This window comes from Cebus imitator, unplaced genomic scaffold (genome assembly GCF_001604975.1).
Source record: "Cebus imitator isolate Cc_AM_T3 unplaced genomic scaffold, Cebus_imitator-1.0 Scaffold141, whole genome shotgun sequence".
Lineage (NCBI taxonomy): Eukaryota > Metazoa > Chordata > Mammalia > Primates > Cebidae > Cebus > Cebus imitator.
In genome coordinates, this window is record NW_016107456.1 from 4,807,579 (window position 1) to 4,828,046 (window position 20,468).

General features: G+C 42.0%; 1 protein-coding gene across 13 annotated transcripts in view; it reads left to right on the plus strand.

The window, feature by feature from the left end:
• PTPRT (protein tyrosine phosphatase receptor type T) overlaps nt 1–20,468 on the plus strand; it is a 1,128,992-nt gene that overhangs the window by 845,765 nt on the left and 262,759 nt on the right. The gene's annotated exons all lie outside the window — the stretch shown is intronic.

Consider the following 20,468-nt stretch of genomic DNA (forward strand, 5'->3'; position numbering starts at 1 on the left):
CTGGGCAACATAGGAAGACCCTGTCTCTACAAAGAAAAATGTTTTTAAAAATTAGGTGGAATTGCACCCTCCCATAGTCCCAGCTACTCGAGAGGATGATATGGGAAGATCACTTGAGCCTGGAAGACTAAGACTGCAGTGAGCTGTGATCACACCACTGCGCTCCAGCCTGGGCAACAGAGTGAGATCCTGTCTCAAAAACAAAAGCAACAAAATGCAAGGTACATCCTAATAGGGACCTGAGATGGTCCAGAAGAAAACTTCCTGGAATGCGTTTATGATAAATTTAGTTTGTGGGGTTGGGGGCCTGGAGCACAGTCTCCTGGCAAGATCACTTTTCCTTGTGTCGCTGCCAGTAACATCCAGATAGACAGACTTGCTGAATTCTGCAAACAACCTGCTCAGAGATCACAAATGTGCCAAGACCTGAGGGCTGGTCCAGTTTAAGGCTGTAAGGTGTTAGAATCCCACAAGGGCACTTGCCGTCTGGTAAAACTGCTGATTTTAATAAGAGATGGTCAGAGTTCAGGAATACAGTGATGCATCTCCATAGCTAAACTGCCAATGTCAGGTCATGACATTAGGAGCACGGACATTTCTTTTAAACAAGCTACACTTTGCACAAGGGCAGAGATACTGGCTGCTGGTTTTGCCCAGAACTCCAGGAAGGAGGACTACAGTTCCTTAAAATGAAGCAGAGCATCGAGTGGAAAAACTTTCAAATTGCTCTGTACAGTTCATCCAGCATAAACTGAATACCTTATGTACCAGGAATGAGGCCAGACCCAGGACCTAAAAACCATTCATTCATTCAACAAACATTTTTATTAAGAATCCACCCTGTCTCGGGCAATGCTTTAGTGCTTGGAACATGGCAGTGAGCTAGCCGTGGAGAAGTCATGTCCTAAAGAAAGTCAAACTCTAGTTGAGGAGACAGAAACATAATTACAGCATACAGTGTGTCCTTGTGGAGATACACATAGGTCACTCTAAGAGCTCAGAGGAGAGAATTCCCAGTGGAGGAGACACTGAACTGTATAATGATGCATAATGTTTCACCAACATTGTAAGAGTGCCCAGTGTGAGCAAAGGCATAGAGGAGAGAGACAGCGTGTTGTAACCAGGAGCAACCAGGGCGGTTGTTTGCTTTAACATAAATATCAAGGTGGGAGTGCTGTGATGAGAATGCAGGTGTGTTTGAGAGGTTCCGGCCTGTTTGAAGGGCATGAGTAGCCACTAGAGACTTGTGTGCAGCCTTACCCCTTGTGTCACTGGAGGCCAGGACACCAGCCCAGCAGGAGGCTGTTGAGATGGTCTAGAAAGCCACTGTCCATCCTATATCCAACGTTACCTAGAAATGATAGGCGTTGGAGTAGACAGAACCAACCACCACCAATTTAGAAGGTCCTGTGTGGTCTGAAGACTTTGGACGATGTTCCCCCTAAGTCAGGTGAGTCCTCTGTCATTGCAACATGTGTGGGTAATGTTTGCGGGGCATCTGACCAGAGAGCTTTTGTCTTACATTCTATGCATGGATTGTTCTAAGATAATCCTACCTGTGATAAGTCAAAGCAGATTGTTGGGTCTTAAGTCAAATTGAGTTACGAATCCCCTGCTTTTTCTTCCAGTTACTCTGATGTACCATTGCCATTGAATTTTCTCTGTATACTGTGAGATACTGTCCTCTTTTCAGATGCAGATGAAGAAACTGAGGCACAGAAATGCCCCAGGGCATACAGACAGTAAGTGGGAAAGCTGAGTTTGAAGGCATGTCCCCCATGTGTCAAATTATGTTCCATTTTAGCCACCAAAGCTTTATTCCCTTTCACAATTCTCTCTTCTTTTATACCACAGTGTTGGTCACTGTTTCAAAATCCTAGGAAGCTCCTCATATAGCAAAAGTACAGCCCAGAGAAGGGAAGAAGCTTGTTCATGGTTGCACAGCAAGTTAACAGCTAACCCAGAACACAGCCCCAATCTGACCCACAGTCCATGATCTTGATATAGCAGACCCAGGTAACTAAGCCTACAGAACTATCAGCTAAGGGACCCAATCCAGCTGTCATCCATAGCCTTTCAATGTGTTTGGATTTAGTCCAGTTTCCCAATGTTCTGGCTGTGGGTGGGGCCATGGAAAGAATTAGAGTTTGGTGGCAACAAACCTGGCGTCCGATCCTGTTTTAACACAGCTTCATGACCTTGGCCAAGATGCTTAATCTCTCTGAGACTCATTTCTCCTTATCTGTAAAGTATGGCCAGTAACTATTTCATAGAGGCTGAACAAAACGGAAGTACCAAGAGTAAGGCAGGTCTGACATCCAGGCCTATCTGACCCCAGAGTTCAAGCTCCTTCACACTCAGCAGAGGGGGCCTCTGAGCAGCCCAAAGCAAAATGCCCATGAAAACTTTTCCCGTTCCCGCACACAGAAGCCCTTACACTTTCCCTCGGAATCTCTATACTCTTGGTTTGCATGTCTGTTTAACAAGCTCATACATTCTAAGACTCAGCAAATTATGGGGAGGGATAAGGGGATGAAAGTTTCCCAGTAGCAATGAGAAATGACAGTTGTCAGGGTGCAAAGGAATAGCGCAACTCTACAAAACAGACACAGGGACTCAAAAATCAAGTAGGTCAACCAGGCGCGGTGGCTCACGCCTATAATCCCAGCACTTTGGGAGGCTGAGGCGGGTGGATCACTTGAGGTCAGGAGTTGGAGATCAGCCTGCCAACATGGTGAAACCCCATCTCTACTAAAAATACAAAAAAAATTAGCCTGACGTGGTGGTACATGCCTGTAATCCCAGATACTCGGGGGCTGAGGCTGGAGAATCTCTTGAACCTGAGAGGCAGAGGTTGCAGTGAGCCGAGAATGTGCCATTGAACTTCAGCCTGGGTGGCAGAGCAAAACTCCATCTTAAAAAAAAAAAACATCAAGTAGGTCTACATGCTGTTATCCCTCACAGCCATGCATATTTATTACTTGGTCCTGGTTTGCCCTGAAAATATGGGTCTGCAACTTACAGGAGCCTGCTAGCTTTCATTTAAGGAACAGACACTTGCTACCTGTTTGTCTCTATATCTAACGCCACCTGTATTCTCACGACATTGTGATAATAGTCTCCTCATTTTGCAGATACAGAAACTGAGACAAACAGAAGCTAAGTGAGTTGACTCAGGCTATAAAGCAAGCAAGTGGTACAGGCAAAATTTAAACTTAGTTCAAATGACCCAAAGCCAACACTCATTTTACTTTACCATGCCACCTCCTAGGAGGAAGGTGTGCATGATATATCTTGGTGACATTTTCATCCAAAAAAATTAAAAGAAATGTCACTGCTCAAAGGGGAAATGGTTGGTGTCTGGAAATGTCTGGCTGCTTTTCCTCTCAAGGCTCTGGAGCATTGAGGGTGGGTGTATATTCAGTTTTTGGACTTATTTTCAGACTGTTTCTTGAGCATTTGACTAGAGAAGGAAGTGACTAACCAATGCCACCCCACACGACTTTCAGGACAACTGCAAGGACAGAAGTGGAAATATCACAATGGATTTCAGTTATCTTGACCTTCATTCACCTTGAACTCTCAGCAGTAGAATGTGATATAGGAGGTAGTTGACCACTAGGTCATGCAACAAGTATTTACTGAACACTTGCTATGTTTAGGAAAGTGAGCTAAGCAATAAAGACAAGACAAGGCACAAGAGAGCCACACTCTGTCCTCTTGAGGCTCCAGTAAATTGTTTGTGAGTGGGGCAGGGAGGTGGGGCATTAAGCAAACAAACAAACAAAATCATGAAATTAGCAAAAAGGTGTCACTGAACAGAACTTGGTCTGTTTGCCTATACACCATAGAAAGCCAAACACTGAAGCATCATGTTTTTCTGGAGAGAAAAGTTTGTTGCAAAGCTGCTGAACAAGGAGACAGGAGTCAGGCTATTGGAAGCTGGGATGGGTTTTGTAGGCAGAAGGTAATGGTGCAATCTGATTGGCCATTTGCAATGTCGTGCTGTGGGAGGCTTGATCTGATTGGATCATGTCATGAGATGATGATGCTGTTGGATCATGGATCATGCTATGTGGTGTCCACATCTTAATCCATCCCTATTCCTTAGTCCCAGCACCTAGGTTCCACCAGTGGTTGCATGTCTGGTTCATCCGGTGTGCTTGGGTTGTGTAACTTGCAACCTGGGGGCTTTGAGCTGCTTCTACACTTCCACTGTAAGATGATATGAAGCCACGAGGTACATTGACTGTAGTGATTGAGAGAAGCAGTAGACTGGCTGGAGACATGAGCACCACCCAGGAAAGCTGACCAGTGTGCAGTTCTGTGAGTTGGGGAGGTGAAGCATGAGAGAAAATAATGTGGACACTCTATGACCCCAGGGCTCAAAGAGCTCACTAGATGCACTGGGTGAAGGATGCTTCAAATCAAATTTTACAGTTGTTCGTTTTTTGCATTAGCATGTACAGTTAATTGTTCCTTTACTTCCATGGTATTGTCTGATCCTCACCTACCTGGTGAGTCAACTGGTTGGGAAATACCATCTCCATTTTGGAGAAGAAAACTGAAGTTTAAGATGTTAACTGATTGGCCCAAGCTTGTGGGGCTTGTTACAGGTAAGCCAGTATGTAGACCTGGTCTCCTGGCTCTGAGTTCATGGCTCCCCTGGGAAGTTCTGAGTTCCCCTGTCTGGTATGTCAAGTGATGACTGGGTGGCCCTTTTGTGGGGATGCTACGGGATAAACCTCCACCAACCAGGGCATGAGGGGTGAGCAAGAGGAGTTTTCAGGGGTCCTCCAACTTGGCTCTGTGTGAGCCCAGTCTATCACTTGTGAGCTTCAGTAGGTCCCTCTCTGAGTGGAGCTGTGTGTTCTCAAACAGACTCACACCCAAACTTTGGCGTTTAGACCCCACCCAGGTAGGCTCTTCTTCTTTCTGTCCATGGTGCTCCAACCCTGGCTGAGCCAAACTCCAGCCTCTGCTCTGCCACTCACAGCTCATCTGAAGCCCTGTGGATCTGACTCTATCTGGAAGAACTGAGTGTGCAGGGGGTGAGGAGGTGTGGCAGGGAGGACTGTTTCTCCCGCACCCTCATCCCTCCAGCCAAACCACCTCAGCAGCTTAGCCTATTTTTCTAATACTCTGCAATGGAGATTTATTGCTTTTGCATTGCTTTCCTCGGGCCTTAAAAGATTTATTGGTTTTTAAGTGACAGAATCCCAGAATTGCTTAAAAGATCAATCAAAAAGTGACTAGAATCTAATATTCAGTTCTGGCTCGAACATGCCGAGCCTTCTTCCCCCACGCCCCACCTGTCACACTGATGTGTGACTGATCTGTAGTAACCTTCATAAGAAAGTAACTTGGGCATGAATTAATCGCCTATAATGCAGTCCCTGAATTGAGGCTAGGGGCAGAGCCCCAGATTCTGTAACAGACCTTTCCCTTGATCTCTGAAGACTTCCCTGGAAATGCGCTTTCCCTGTCTTTCCTCTCCTTCCCATCTAATCAGTCATGGAGACCGGTCCGCTGGACTTCAGAATCAGCCTGGGCCAAGCTCCCTCTCCTCCTCCCCCATTGCTACTTCCCAGCCTTATCCTGTGGACCTGAACCTGACAGGGTATACCTGCTGGGGTGCCTGCCACGGCTTCTTATCCTTCAATCCACCCCCCCACTGAACTGCTGGAGTGATCCTTTGGAAGTGCAAATTGGAGCAAGTTAATTTTCCTGCTTAAAATTCTTAAATGGGTCATTGGTTTTCCACTGCATTAAGTTCAGGCTTCTTAGCATGGAATTCAAGGCTCATCAGAATCTGTTGTTAGCCTTGTTTCTGGTTTCATTTAATTTCCATCTGCCCCTTTATCAGGTTTTACTCAGCAGTGACCTATATAGTTCCTTCATGGTTCTTTCCTGAGCCCTTAATTGTGTTATACAGTTGTTTATATATTTTGCTTTGTTTTCTGTTGTTTCTACATAACCTTCAATAGGCTGTGAGCTCCAAGAAATCTGAAGGCTTGAAACTACTGAATTACTGAATTAGTGAATTTGCTTTATGGGGGATGGTGTCTGGCATATATTGAGTGCTACCAAAAAAATGTGTGTGTGTATATACATGTATATATAACTAGTTACGAAAGTATGTATTTAGTTAGTTCAACAAATCTATTTTGCCCACCTGGTAGATATCAGGTGCTGGGATTATAGAGATGCACATTATAGACCCCGCCTTCAGCTACCTCCTATTCTGTAAAAGAGTGCTGTTCAATAGAATTTTCTGTAGTAACAGCAATGTATGCTGTGTGGCATGACTGCCAGTGACCACATATGGCCATTGAGCACCCGATATATGGCTAGCACTACTGGGAAACTGACTTTTAAAATTTTTATTTTAATTAATTTAGATTTCAGGAGCCACGTATGGCTAGTGACTGCCATTTGGGTGGTAAAGGTCTACAGAAAAGACAATCAGAAAAAGAAAAGGTGCCAATGAGCCTGTGTTTGGCCAACTTGGTCAGAGGTTTCCATGAGAGTTCAGTAGAGAGGCAGCCATCATTAGCCTGGTGAGCTCAGAAGTTGGGAGGTCTTCCTGGAGGCAGTGTTGCTTAAGTTCAGACCTAGGGAATGAAGGGGAGTTAGTATAGAAGGGAAGAGTGTGATCAAGAAAGAAGAGCAGGATATGCAAAAGCTGACACAGAGAAGGTACAGGGTGTGTTCAGGGAGCCACAAGTAGCTCAGTGGGTGGGGACAGAGGAATGAGGAGGGAAGCAAAGAAGCAGTCAGGGACCAGCGAAGAAGGTCTTCGATCTGGATTCAGACTTTGTTCAGAAGGGAGTGTGGAACATTGGGAAGGTGAGCATCCAACTCTGTCCTTCTCTGAGCAAACAGGCCCCTAGTCCGTGCTGTTCTTTCCTCCAAGCATGCCATTCTCCACCTGTCCAGCATCCAGTTCACATCGGCCACATCCAGGACCATCTCCACTCTTGCAGCAGAATGCGCCAGCTCCACTGGGTCATGGTCACCCCTCTGTCAGCATCTTGCATTGTCAGCCTCTGCTGTACTGTGGCTTCCCTGAGGACAGAGATGGGTCCCATAGGGAGCTCCTCACTCACACCGGAGACCCTTATGCTCTTCCTGCCACAGCTGATTTCCCAGTTGGATACATTGAAACAGGAAAGGCTCCTAAAATCAGACCAACCCCATCCAATTGCCCCACTGGGTAGACTGGAAGCAGGTACTTGTTTTCTGTGAACATCAGGTTGCTTGTTGGTAAATGGGAATAATACTTACATCTCAGATCGTTTTGAAAGTTGAATAAGCTAAACTTTGTCAAGTGCAACTGGTAGTGTCAAGTGCAACTGGTAGTTGTTCAACGTGTTCTTTTGGGGCTGGGTGTGGTGGCTCATGCCTATAATTCCATCGCTTTGGGAGGCTGAAGCAGGCAGATCACTTGAGCTCAGGAGTTCAAAACCAGCCTGGCCAATATGGTGTAACCTCATTTCTCCTAAAAATACAAAAGTTAGTTGGGTGTGGTGGCAGACGCCTGTAATCCCAGCTAGTTGGGAAGCTGAGGCATGAGAATCATTTAAACCCAGTAGGTGGAGGTTGCGGTGAGCTGAGATCATGCCATTGCACTCCAGCCTGGTCTACGTAGGAATTCACTCAGGGTGGTGGCAAAAATATTAAGAGAAAAATATTAGAGAAAGTTATAGAATATAGTCTCAAGCCCTTTTAGAAGCCCTAAAGGGTTTTTTTTATGTTTCTTGGCTGAAGGCAGCCTAAATCTCCTTTACATTTAGTTAATAAATAAAGCAAATAGTTAAAGTATGTAAAAGAGTTTACCTAACTAACTCGTTTACTTATGTAGTCTTAAAACTAACCTTTAAGCCAGAAAGCCCTCTTGGGGGGAGGTCGACCAAAGATATTAACCTCTAATAGTGTTTGCCTTAAGCATCAGAACCTGTTCTTTAATCTTCAGCCCCTAGTAGTGTTGACTGAAGCCTTTGCCAATTAAACTTTACTAAATAAATATAAGTCTCCCTAGCTGAAGAAGGCACATAGCTGCTACCTGTTTATAGCACTCTCCAAGAAGTCCGTAAGCAGCCACAGACCCTCAGCCGAACTAGCAAAGCATAGTATCTATGTATCAATGTACTTCATCCATCCATCACTAAGTCAGGGTCTGTAGGACTCCAAAAGGTGACAGAGTGAGACTCTGGCTCAAAACAAAACAAACACATGGTTGTTGTGTTTGGCCAAGCTGTTGAGGCAAGGACTGGCTCTGAGACCTGGGCAGCCATGAGCAAGAATATTCTCTGAGCCCTGCTGCAAACCAATGCCTATCTGCTGTGTATCCTCTCACACTCATGTGAGATCTACTGCATGTGAAATGCTGGCCAGTGTGGGGCACATAAGGAAACCTACAGCCATCTCCAGTGATCTTCAAAACAACAGTACCTTAAAAGTAGGAAAGACAGTCAGAAAAAGAAAGTGCCTGTGAGTCTGTGAACTTGGTCAGATATGAGCACCTTTCTGAAATATAAATTCAAGCAGACGAGCTTATAGTGTCTCATTGCCAAGACCCAGGGTTAAGAGCAGCACCCATGGGAGACAGTTATGTTGTTAGGATAGGAAATGAAGGTGACCCACAATTAGAGTACTTGCGGTGATGAGATAAAACTGATCTCATCATCTCATCTCATCTCATCACTTGCGGTGATGAGATAAGAGGTAAAATGGGCATGACTTGGTGATAACTTCTGCAAGGGGCAGGGTGTTGGGGTGTGAAGGAAAAGACATTGTCTAGGATGACTCCCAGTTTTCTGGCTTGGTTCATGGGATGGAAAGTAGTGCCAATGGATGCTGAGGGAGGGAAGGATCTATGAGGACATTTCATCCAGGAAAGGCAAATGGTAGCAAAGGTGATCTGGGAACTGAATGGGGAAGTTAGGAACTCAACTGAGCAAGGACAGCTGCAGCCGGCATGTGGCCTAGGAGAGTGCTGGGGACTTTTTCAAGGTCAGTTAGGATATGAGACCTGCTTTCTTAGGTTGCTCAAGGCATGGTGTACAGGGTATGGGAGCTCTAGCCTGGAGGACCAGGGGTATGAAAGATGGAACCATAGAAGACGATATAACAAGGTATATGCTTCTAAAGGTCATTGTAATTTCTCTTCATCTCCTGATCAGAATCTACAATCCTTTGCATTTGACAGGTACAGTTAGTTAAGACCATAGCTTCTGAAATGCACAGTGATTAGCAATAGTACAAATTGGAGATACAGCCAACTTTTAAAGAAATAAAAAACTTTATTGGGAAGAAAAGCAAATGATTGCCAAATTTCCTTCAGGATCCTTTAATAACTGTGAAGCCCAGAGTGGGAGCACATGAAACAATCACAGAAGGGTTTTGCTTGTCCGTGAAGCCTCAGTGAGCAAAATTGGAATCATTACCATCTGATTTTCAGATACCAACATATGACAGTGTCCAGTTAGGAAGGAGAAATGATCATTTAGAGGATTTATTAGTACAGGGCAGCCTGAGGGGTTTGTGAGGCCCTGTCCACACTGGGAGAGATGAGAAACTGTTATTACATTTAGACACTCTTCTTCTAAACCTCATTTATCAGTTAGTTCCCCAGTTCTCTGGGCCACCTTGGCTGGGACCTGATGATGAGGAATACTGTGGGTCCTGCTTTGGTGATTGGGGTTTAGGGGGACATAGATAAGAAGTATTCAGACATAACCTGCAAGAAGTCTTAGTGTTGTAAGTAACACCACTTTTAGCCATGCCTAAAAGCACAGTGGGCCTTCATCAGACCAGACTGGGAAATAGGAGAAGCCAGATATTTGATGAAACAACCAGAAATAAGGAAAATGGATGAATGTTACTGTAGTGTCCTTCGCCATGGGGTTGTCACACAGTCTAAATATGACAACTAAAAGGGTATGTATTAAAGGGATATATGTCTACCACCAAAGAAACCACGCTAGGAGACAAGGGTCAGTCTGGTGATATAGCACAGAGCTGCAATTAGATGGTTGTTCAGGAAAACAAAAGGGAAGAAAGGTGACACTCAAATAGTTTAGGTGGGTTTGCATTCACTTCAGCTTACCCTCACTGCATTTCAGGTCCCCTTTTGTAAGGCTCCTTCCTCCACCAACAACCCAGCTTACCAAGAATTGGCTCTGGTGTTAGGATTCTGGATTATATTGCTTAGACTCCAACCAAGGAGGAAAAACAGGTGTTTGGGGAAGAATATTTAAAATGGAGCAGTCGATGGTACATAAAGATCGAAGGAGTGTTCTATTTTGGACTGTCTGCCATCTGGAGAGATGGAGACAGGGACTGTTACTGGCATGAGGGAAAGAAGAGTGGTTGTCATGCTCACCTCCTACCATAGGGACTATTTAAATTCCAAAAGTCTGGAGTGCTGGAGAGGCATCTGAGCAGGGGTTTTAGATCTGGGAACCATTAGCATCCAGGTGGTATTTGAAGTATGGGGGGAGTGGATGACCTCATCATGGGAGAGTGTAGATTAGAAGAGACGAGAAACAGAACAGAGGTCTATGAAACTTTATCAAGGAACAACACAGGAGATGGACAAGGACTGGCCAAAGAGGTAAAGGAAAACCAAGACTGTCTGTTTCATTTTTAGTTTTCTTTTCTCTTAAAACAAGAAATTCAAGGGAAGAATGGTTTTAAAAATATTTTTTAAGTGGTTTAATCGTCCCCAGGAGCTTCAAGAAGCTCTTATAATAGAAAATAAGAAAGACACACACGTTGACCCAGGACTACAGACAAATGAAGATGATTGACAATGTCAGTGAAAGTGCTGGAAAACGGACCATCTGGTCTAGGCTTGCTTTTAAAAGAATGTGAAGGTAGCTGTTCAGAAAGCAGATATATTGAGGGCCAGGCAGCCTGGATGCTGTTGAAGAATTTGTGTAGAGGGCACACAGCAGGGAGAGGGTAGAAAGACAGGAATTAGTATTTGGAGAATAAGATAATCAAATGTAAGGTGTCAGTAATAAAACCCTTCTATAAGATATGATGGCTCTGGCTATGACCACATTGGCAGTGATGGTGAACAGACAGTAATAAATTCAAAGTGAAGGTCATTGGAGCCAAATATTGCAAGGAACATGAGGCCAGACTAAGGATGGAGGGGGCTGTCACAAGTAGATATAGTTCTTATAAAGCAAAACCTCCAACCCTGGGGAGCTGGTGAAACTCTTTGCAAGAGCACGGTGACTTTGGAAGATGCCTTCTCCTGGTTCTTACTTTTTCTCTAACTTTTTTTTCTGCTGACTTTTACTTCTTCCACTGTTCTGGGCCCCATGACAGTTTGCATCACTGCTTTGTCTCAGATCTTGCACAGCTGATAACCGATGGCTCTCGGTCTCTGTCTGTAACCACCCAAAGGTCAGACTTTCAAGTCTGCCTCCATCAGGTGCATTTCTATAGCCTGGTCTATTGATGTTTTTCTGAGTTAGAGCGTGGCTCTGTGCCATGTTAGTATCCAAGGAGGTTTGCTCTTATCCAAAAAGCATTCAGCACAATGCCTGCCCTAGCTGTTCAGGGCTGCTCAGAGAGTTGCCTCCACTTGGCAACAGTGAGAGAAGTAATTCTGAAAGACCTGGATTTTTGATAAGAAAATAACAACTTAAAGTTAGAGTTTCCATCATTGGGCAGAAAAAATGTGTGCTTACTCTCTCACAATATAGTCGTCCTTTTCTTATCTGGTTACAGATGCTTAGGGTTTGCTATTTAATGCACTTCCACTTAGATACAGGCTTACTAAGAATTTTATAAACATACAAGTATTCATGCCCAAAGCAAAAAGTAGCAGCCCTAGTAACAAATGCAGGAATCAAGGGCTAGACTTTAGACTTACACTGTCCAGTACAGTAACTATTACTCATCGCTACATGTGGCTATTTAAATTTAAGTCAATTAAAATTAAATAAAATTAAATCTTCAGTTTATTAGTTGCCTTAGCCACATTTCAAGTACTCAATAGCCACAAGTAGCTAGTGGCTAACATGTTGGATGGCATTTCCATCAAGGCAGATAATTCTATTTCACTATGTTGCTCTAGACCCTAGGAAGGTTTGTAAAAAGAGGTCAGGGCCCATGCTTGGTTTCAAAGAGGGTATTTGTCAGGCATTTGTGGAGAGAGGTAAAGGCCAGGGATCCTAACATACAAGATGAGTAATGTAATGAAGACTTAGACACAGGTATAAAATCTAAGTCCTGAAAACAGCATGGCAGGGCTTACTTACAGTAGAGACTCTGATCTACTGAGCTGGACTTTCAAAGTTTCTCGACATCACTCCCACTGGATATAAAATGTGAGAAGTGGCTTAATCCCAAGGTTGCCAAGCTTTAATGAACATCAGAATCACCTGGAGTTCTAGTAAGCCTGCAGATTTCTGCCCATCCCCAAGGACTGTGGGGTAATGCCTGAGAATCTGCATTTTGAACAATTTACCAGGTGACCTACTGGTCTTGGACCATACTTGAGTACTACTGGTCTTGCCTATAGGTGGCCTCAGGTAAGGGGAAAGGAACCTGTACAGGAAACCAAGTCACCTCTTCTATGGCACCAATATTTGCTCATTCCTGTGATATAGGGAAGCAGTAGTTTTGCACTATACTGTGAAGTTGCCCCTGTTGAGTTTACAGCTTTTGGATCTCTCCTGTCTCTCTCCATGTGTGTTTCAGCATGAGGATAACCAGTTTTAGCTCCTAAAAGCTGAACTAGAATCTCTGCCAGCTTATTTCTCTATCCCTGTCCACATGGGGGCTAAAAACACACCTCTATTTTCCTATGATGATGACAATAACTCGTGTCAGAATAATTCATGTTGTGTTGTTGCATGCTGACAGCATATCTGAATATGTCACTTCCATGCAGATGTTGGGGCTTAGGTAGAAGATGGGTGTTTGACGAGGCTGAACATCAGAATATCAGAATCTCAACAAATCTGTATTCTTTTGTGGAAGGCTAGAGCAGCCTGGGAGAAACAAATCCATTTCCAACTTTCACTCTATAAAAAGTTCCATATTTTCTTAGATCAGACAAAATATATTGAGTGCCAAAATGCTGCAGCAATATGGACGTGTCACTCAGCTGGGTTGGAATCTGTATGCATTGTCCCCCCGGGCCAGTTTTGATTATGTTCTTTTTCCTTTTATTGCAGTCAGCAAATCTGAATTTGCTATTGTGGGGACAGCAGGAAGAAGAGAGAAAAATGAAGGTTTTTAACCTTCAGAAAGTTCAGAGGTTCAGTCTGAATAAGCACAAAAAGTTTCAGTGTGCCTCTGAATTCCTTGAATTTGCAGAACTGCCCAGAATCCCAAGAGAACTACCTTGCACATAGGATTCAGGCCCTGCTTTGTGGCTAAGAGGCAACGCTGAAATTATGAGAGAGAAACAGTTAGAGAAAGTGGGAAGAGGAATCAATGTTTTTTTTTTTAAAAAAGAGTTTGGTACCAATCCAGGCTAAGTTTTAGACTATTGTTCAATTTCTTCAATTCAAAGCCATCTGCTTCCCACGGCTCTCAGATAACGTCTCCCCTGCCAGGACACCCTGTTCCTGCTTAATTGAAATTAGTTTCCAAGAATAGTTGTCCAAAGCAGTTTCCAATGGTGGGAATGTTTTGAAAGTCGCAATAGGAGTTGAAGCTTTGGGATGCAGATGTTCAAAGGCATCACATGGTCTACAGCAGCCATCATGTTTCCGAAGCCAGGAGTTCTCTCATTGGCCTCTGCAACTCACAAATGGCTCCTTTGCAACTGGCACCATCTCTCCATCAGGGAAATGTAATACTGCAAGTGTGAAGGGAAACAATCACTTCCATTCAGGTTTAGAGCAATGTGTTTCCCAGGCTTAATTATACCGCAGGTATATAAATTACAGAAACATGTTAATGCTCCCATGATTAAAATTATAGAGTACCTAATTGAAAAAGCATAAACTGAATTGAAGAATTCCTAATTATAGTTTGCTTTGAGGTGTTAATTTCCTCCATAATGAATGCATAATTTCTTGGAACCTATAAAGGTGGCCGCTGCATCAGCACATAGGCACCAGGCAAATGGAAAGGATTGTCATCTTTCAGTTCAGGAAGTTGACACAGGAGACTGTGTTCAGGTCTGGAGCCTTAGAAGGTTGCTGAGGAAGAAGGTGGAGCTGGTACAGACATCACACCAAGGTTCTACTCTACCTAGTAGGCATAGAGAGCAAGGTAGATGAGGAATCCTTATTAAACTTTCCCCTCCTGCCTTTCCTTTTCTTTTCCAAAGTCTCAACCATTTTCCAAGCGGGTATTTTGTGCCCATAGGACAGTGATTCTCAAGGTTTGGTCCCAGATCAAATATTGATGTATTACCTGGGACTTCGTTAGAAATGCAAACGTTTAGGCTGTGCCTCCAGCCAACTAAAAATCAGAAACTCTAGGGGAAGAGCCCAGCAATCTGGGTTTTAAGATGCCCTCCAAGAGATGCTCATGTGTGCTACCGTAGGAGAAGCTCAGTTCTAAGGAGTGGGTCATATACACTCCAAGTCACATCTCACTGAGCTTTGTCGAGCTCTTACTCTGGATCTAAACCTGAGATGAGAACCTGAGGATATCAATCTTCTATTCATTGATTGTACACTCACAATACTACTCTGAAGTAGAAAATATAAGTCCCTCTTCTCAGTAGAGAAAACTGAGATCCTGAAAAGACAGCTTGCTCAGCTCATAGTGTCTTAGGACCTGTAGGTCTTGTAAGTTCTGATGCAGACTCAGATGCATTATGTTGTTGAATTTTTTTCATTGTCATCATATAATTTTCATCAATGGCCCTGCTAAGAAATGGGTTTTCTGGGCCGGGTGTGGTGACGCACGCCTGTAATCCCGGCACTTTGGGAGGCCGAGGAGGGCAGATCACGAGGTCAAGAGATCAAGACCTTCCTGTCCAACATGGTGAAATGCTGTCTCTATTAAAAATATGAAAATTAGCTGGGCGTGGTGGCATGTACCTGTGTCCCAGCTACTCAGGAGGCTGAGGCAGGAGAATCACTTGAACCTGGGAGGCGGAGGTTGCAGTGAGCTGAGATTGCGCCACTGTACTCCAGCCTGGTGACAGAGCAAGGCTCAGTCTCAAAAAAAAAAAAAAAAAAAAAGAAATGGGTTTTCTGAGACATTGTAAGCTGGAGGCTGAACCACAGCTTGGAATGACTTCCAGTGAGGCTTGACTTTGCTAATGCTGAGTCTAAATGTAGAACCAGGGAAGCGGGGGGCGGGGGGAAAGGGGATGCAGCAGGTGCTTCTAAATATCTGTAAGCATTGATCGTTGAGTATGCATTCTTCCTGAACAGTGATGCAAGCTCTAAGTATGAAAGACCATGCCACAGCTCAAAAAGAAATTTTTCAGTTTTGGGAAGAAACTCCCCTTGCACAGTGACCCAGGTAGCTGTCAGGCCCCCTGTTAAGGACTCGGGAGGACACCGAAAGTTGTCTAGAGTAAGGATACACTACATCTCCCCCTCTCTCCAGACGTCCAGCTTCTCTCAGGTTTCTATCCCTAGTCTGAACACATCACAGACTTTGTATGTTTGTGTGCAGTCAGTTTTAGCTAACCCCCAGCCATCTGAAACAATAAACTCTTGTTCTTGGTTTAAAACATTTTGTCAGCTTTTTGCGTAAGTCTTAGCCATTTCCATATGGTTAAAAATGTGGGTCATTTCCAGTTTTTTGTTGTTATAAATAACCCAGCAATAACAAATTTATTCATGTTTTTCTTTTCGTATTGTATCTTTAAATAGCAAGAATCCCCAGGAATGGAATTACTGAAATAAATAAAATTGAACTACAATGTATTGAGTGCTTACCCTAATATGCCAGGCACTGACAGCCAATTCATATACATTAACCTTTTTCATTCTTTAATTAAAAAATCTCGAAGTAACAAACACATAGTTGGAAAATCAAATAGTCAAGCCATTCCTTATGCCACCACTTACAACCCCGGAGTCCTGTACCTCAGAGGCAAATGCATTTTAATTCTTTGCCCTTTCTTCTGAGAATTGGCAATGTCACTACATAATGTGCTATTTTAAAGTTATTGATTGCAGACATTATCTATTTATTTCCTGCTATGATAGATGATAATTTGGCTGTCTTAAATCATCCAATACCTCCCTTCCTTCTTTCCAATGTAGTTAAGCCACTGTTTTTAGTTAAATAAATACACAATGGCTAATTTTATAATTCTGTAAAAACAGATCACTTCAGAGCCAAATTGTATAGTACTTTTATTATAATGTAATATGTAAATATTTTTATGTTATTGCATAATTTAAACCTTGCTAAGATTTTAGGTTTTTTATATATATTAACTCACTTGATTATTATCAAAACCCTATCAGGGAGGAACTTGTATTATCCCTGTTTTACAGAGGGGGAAGCTGAAATACTGAAAGGTTAACTAACTTGCTCAAGATCATGTAGCTAGTAGCTACTGATGTGAAATTTGAACATAATGGTCTAGCCCCACAGTCTAGAGCTTACTACTATGTTATACTACCTCTAATTACTTTCCTATCTTGTGGGCTTTTTTGTTTAATTCATTATAGAGTGTACGATTATTCTGCTTTCTTCAGGCAATATCTTTATTAAACTATTCACATACTTTTCCTCCCACAGAACTCCATCATTTTAGGTTTGCCTTTAAATACTCTTTTTCCCCTTTTCTTTTCTGCCAGTTTCTTCTATTTCCTAAAATAAAACAGAACAACTCTCTCAAACAAAAAAAGTCTCATATTTGTTTATAATTTTGGCAGTCATAATTTTTCATTTTAAGAGCTGCTTACTGTTCTTTGAATTTTTTTCTTAAAACATTCACTTCATATTTATGGAAGTAATCATTTCTCAAATATCTCAAGATATGATTTTGATTTTGGATAATGGGGAAGCTTTCTGATTCCTGTATTCTCTCTATTTCTTCTAGAGTCATTTTTTTTTAAATTCATTGCTCTCTGTCATGTTGGAAGCACTGCTCACCTAACCAGTGAACCTCCATAGTCAATATTTAAAAGTAAAGTGTTGAGAAAGTTGACTGGAGGTTCTATGCTTTTGGAGGTGGAGCCATTCAGATTATGAGATGAAATCCTCTTCCCATCTCCTGCCTAAGGGGTAGAGGGCAGACACATAGCTCTCCATGTTCAAAAGTTTGATGGTTTTGTGTACAGACTTTTGATCAACACCCCTGTTTTCAACCCCACATTTTACATCCACATTGTCCACACCTGACTACTTCAACATCAGAATCTCCCTTGAAATTTGGGGGGCAAATAAAGTTCATTCCTATTCACATGTCTTTGCAATTTGACTTTCTTTATCCCATCACATGTGGTACCTCTCTGACCATTTTTAGGTTTCCAGGATTTTGTTAAAACTGCTCATCCACTCATGTCCCCTCTCCTGTCCTCTTTTCCTTGTGGATTGCTATGCTTTTTCACATTTCAGTGTATTGTAGTGATATCTTAGGAGAAAGAGGAGGTAAGTGAAGTATATTAATTCTTCCACTCTTAACTAGAAGTTACATTGTATCTAGAACTTACATCTAATTTAGTAATATTACTTATATTACTTATATCTAATTTAGTTCTTAAATAACAAATGGTAGAGGCATTATTATTGTATTCAATTCTTATAAATGCTGTCATTTAAATAAATTAAGGAAGAACACATAGTGAAGTTCAGAGCTAAAATTCAAACTTAATACTGATTCCTGAGCCTATGCTCTTTTTACTCCCAGGTCATAAAAACATTTATGAGTCTTGAAAACCATTACCAGATTATTCTTTGCAATTGGATGAATCAATTAAAAATGCTACTGGAATTATAGAATCTTACCAGTTCAACCACAGCTTCACTGAAATGGCTTGTTATAATTTATGCTTAGTTTTACCAATTTAATGCATTTTAAATGGGAACATATTGTCATTTTGATTTGCATTTCTTGGCTTACTGGCAAGGCAGAATATTTTTCTTCTCATTTTTATGCTATTAACATTTCTTTTTTTGTGAGTTTTCTTTTTACATCCTTTGCCCAATTACCTATGCCAGTGGTTCTCAACCAGGATTAATTTGTCCCCTACGAGACATCTGGCAAAGTCGGAACATGTTTTTGTTAATTACAAGTGGGAGGTGGTATTGGCATCTAGTTAGTGAGTAGGGGTCAGGGATCCTGCTGAACATCCCACAATGCACAGCATAGCCAGCCCCCCACAACAAAGACTTATCCAGCCCAAAATGTCAATAGTGCCAAGAATGCGAACCCCTGAACCATGGGGTTTTTAGTAGACTTTTTTTTTTTTAATGTATGATTCAGTCAGAGGTTCTTGATCTTTTAAGTTAGAAGACGCCTTTACCCTCTTAAAAATTAATGAAGGCATCAAAGAACTTTTGTTCATGTGGGATTTATCTACCAATATTTACTGTATTAGAAATTAAAGTCAAATTCAGGCCAGGCATGGTTGCTCATGCCTGTAATCCCAGTACTTTGTGAGGCCAAAGTGGGTGGATCATTTGAGGCCAGGAGTTCAAGACAAGCCTGGCCAATATGGTGAAACCCCCTCTTTACTAAAAATACAAAAATTAGCCAGACATAGTGGCGCACTCCTGTAGTCGCAGCTACTCAGGAGACTGAGATGGGCGAATCTCACTTGAACCATGTAGTGGAGGTTGCCCTGAGCTAAGCACTGCAGCCTGAGTGACAAAGTGAGACTCTGTCTCCAAAAAAAAAAGGAATTAAAGCAAAATTTAAACAAATATTTTAATACATTTAAAATATTAAGCCTATGCATATTAATATAAATAATATATTTCTATTTTCCCAAATAATAAAGTTAGGGTGAAGAGATACAGTTTCACATTTTGTAAATCTTCTTAATATCTGGCTTAGTAGAAGATAATTGAATTATCATATCTGTTTCTGTGTTTAATCTGTTGCCATGAATTATTTTGGTTGAAATAAAGAAAATCCAGTATCACATAGATACATAATTGGGAAAAAAAGAAGGAATATTTTAATAGCCATTTAAGATCATTGTGGGTATTCTTCTTTCATATGATACCAAAACTGAGAGTGGTGGCTTCCTGAAGTTTAGTTGCAACGAAATATCAGTAAACTTTGTATACTCTTTTACGTTAAAATTTATATCTATCTTGCACTTGAGTGGATTTTTGGCTTTACATGATTTTGCAACATTATGCATTAGTCATTTGAAAAATATTCATGGATTTATTTTTAAAATTCCAAAGTTAATATATCTCATTATACCATATCAAAATATTACATTTGATGCTATCACCAGAATCACATCATTAGAATTTTTAAATATTGAAGACCTTTCACAGTGGCAGGTACAAGTTTTCCAAATTCTAATTTTCACTTGAAAGCTCCCTTGTGTCTTTGACAACAAATACTGTCAGTTTTCTTTACAGCGACAGACTTTGATTATTCTGGAAAAAATGTTTTCCAGGTATTCAAATCTGAATGACCACAATTTGCTGGTCATTCTTTCAAGAGTTAAAAAAAAAAAAAAAAAGTGCCTCATGAAAAATGTGGCTACTTTAGCATGCAGTTTGAACAATCATAGAAATGTTTTTTTCCTGAAGAAACCATAGTACTTCAATAAGCAGGAGACATGATTTATGTATACCGCAATTGAATCACAGGAATGTGAAACAGACATGGACTCGAGGGTTGAGATTTAATAAAATTAATGCTTTTTACTGCTTCATTGAGGATCTTCTTAAGTGAAACTGACATTTTTGCTTTTATAGCAAGTTTGCGATGGTGAAGTATATAATGACAAGTACAGTTGGGTACCACTGCCTTGAGTTATGCTGAGGCACCAGCAGTATTGCCTACCTTTGCAGAGTCAATGTTAGCAAAGTAGAAAAAGGCAAATGAAGTCTTAATATTACTATTACAACTAGGTCAATGTTACAGAATCATTGGGTCTTAAGAACTCCCACAGGACGTCTCGGAAATTTAGTGTATGTAAGAATATCTTGGTGGGCGGGCTCAGTGGCTCATGCCTGTAATCCCAGCACTTTGGGAGCCTGAGATGGGTGGATCACAAGGTCAGGAGATGGAGACCATCCTGGCCAACATGGTGAAACCCCGTCTCTACTAAAACACAAAATCTAGCTGGGCATGGTGGCGCACACCTGTAGTCCCAGCTACTCAGGAGGCTGAGGCAGGGGAATCGCTTGAACCTGGAATGCAGAGGTTGCAGTGAGCAGAGATCAAGCCACTGCACTCCAGCCTGGTGACAGAGCGAGACTCTGTCTCTCTCTCTCTCTCTCTCTCTCTCTCTCTCTNTATATATATATATATATATATATATATATATATATATGTCTCATGATGAACCTGTTCAAATTTACTTTCCCAAGCCTCATAT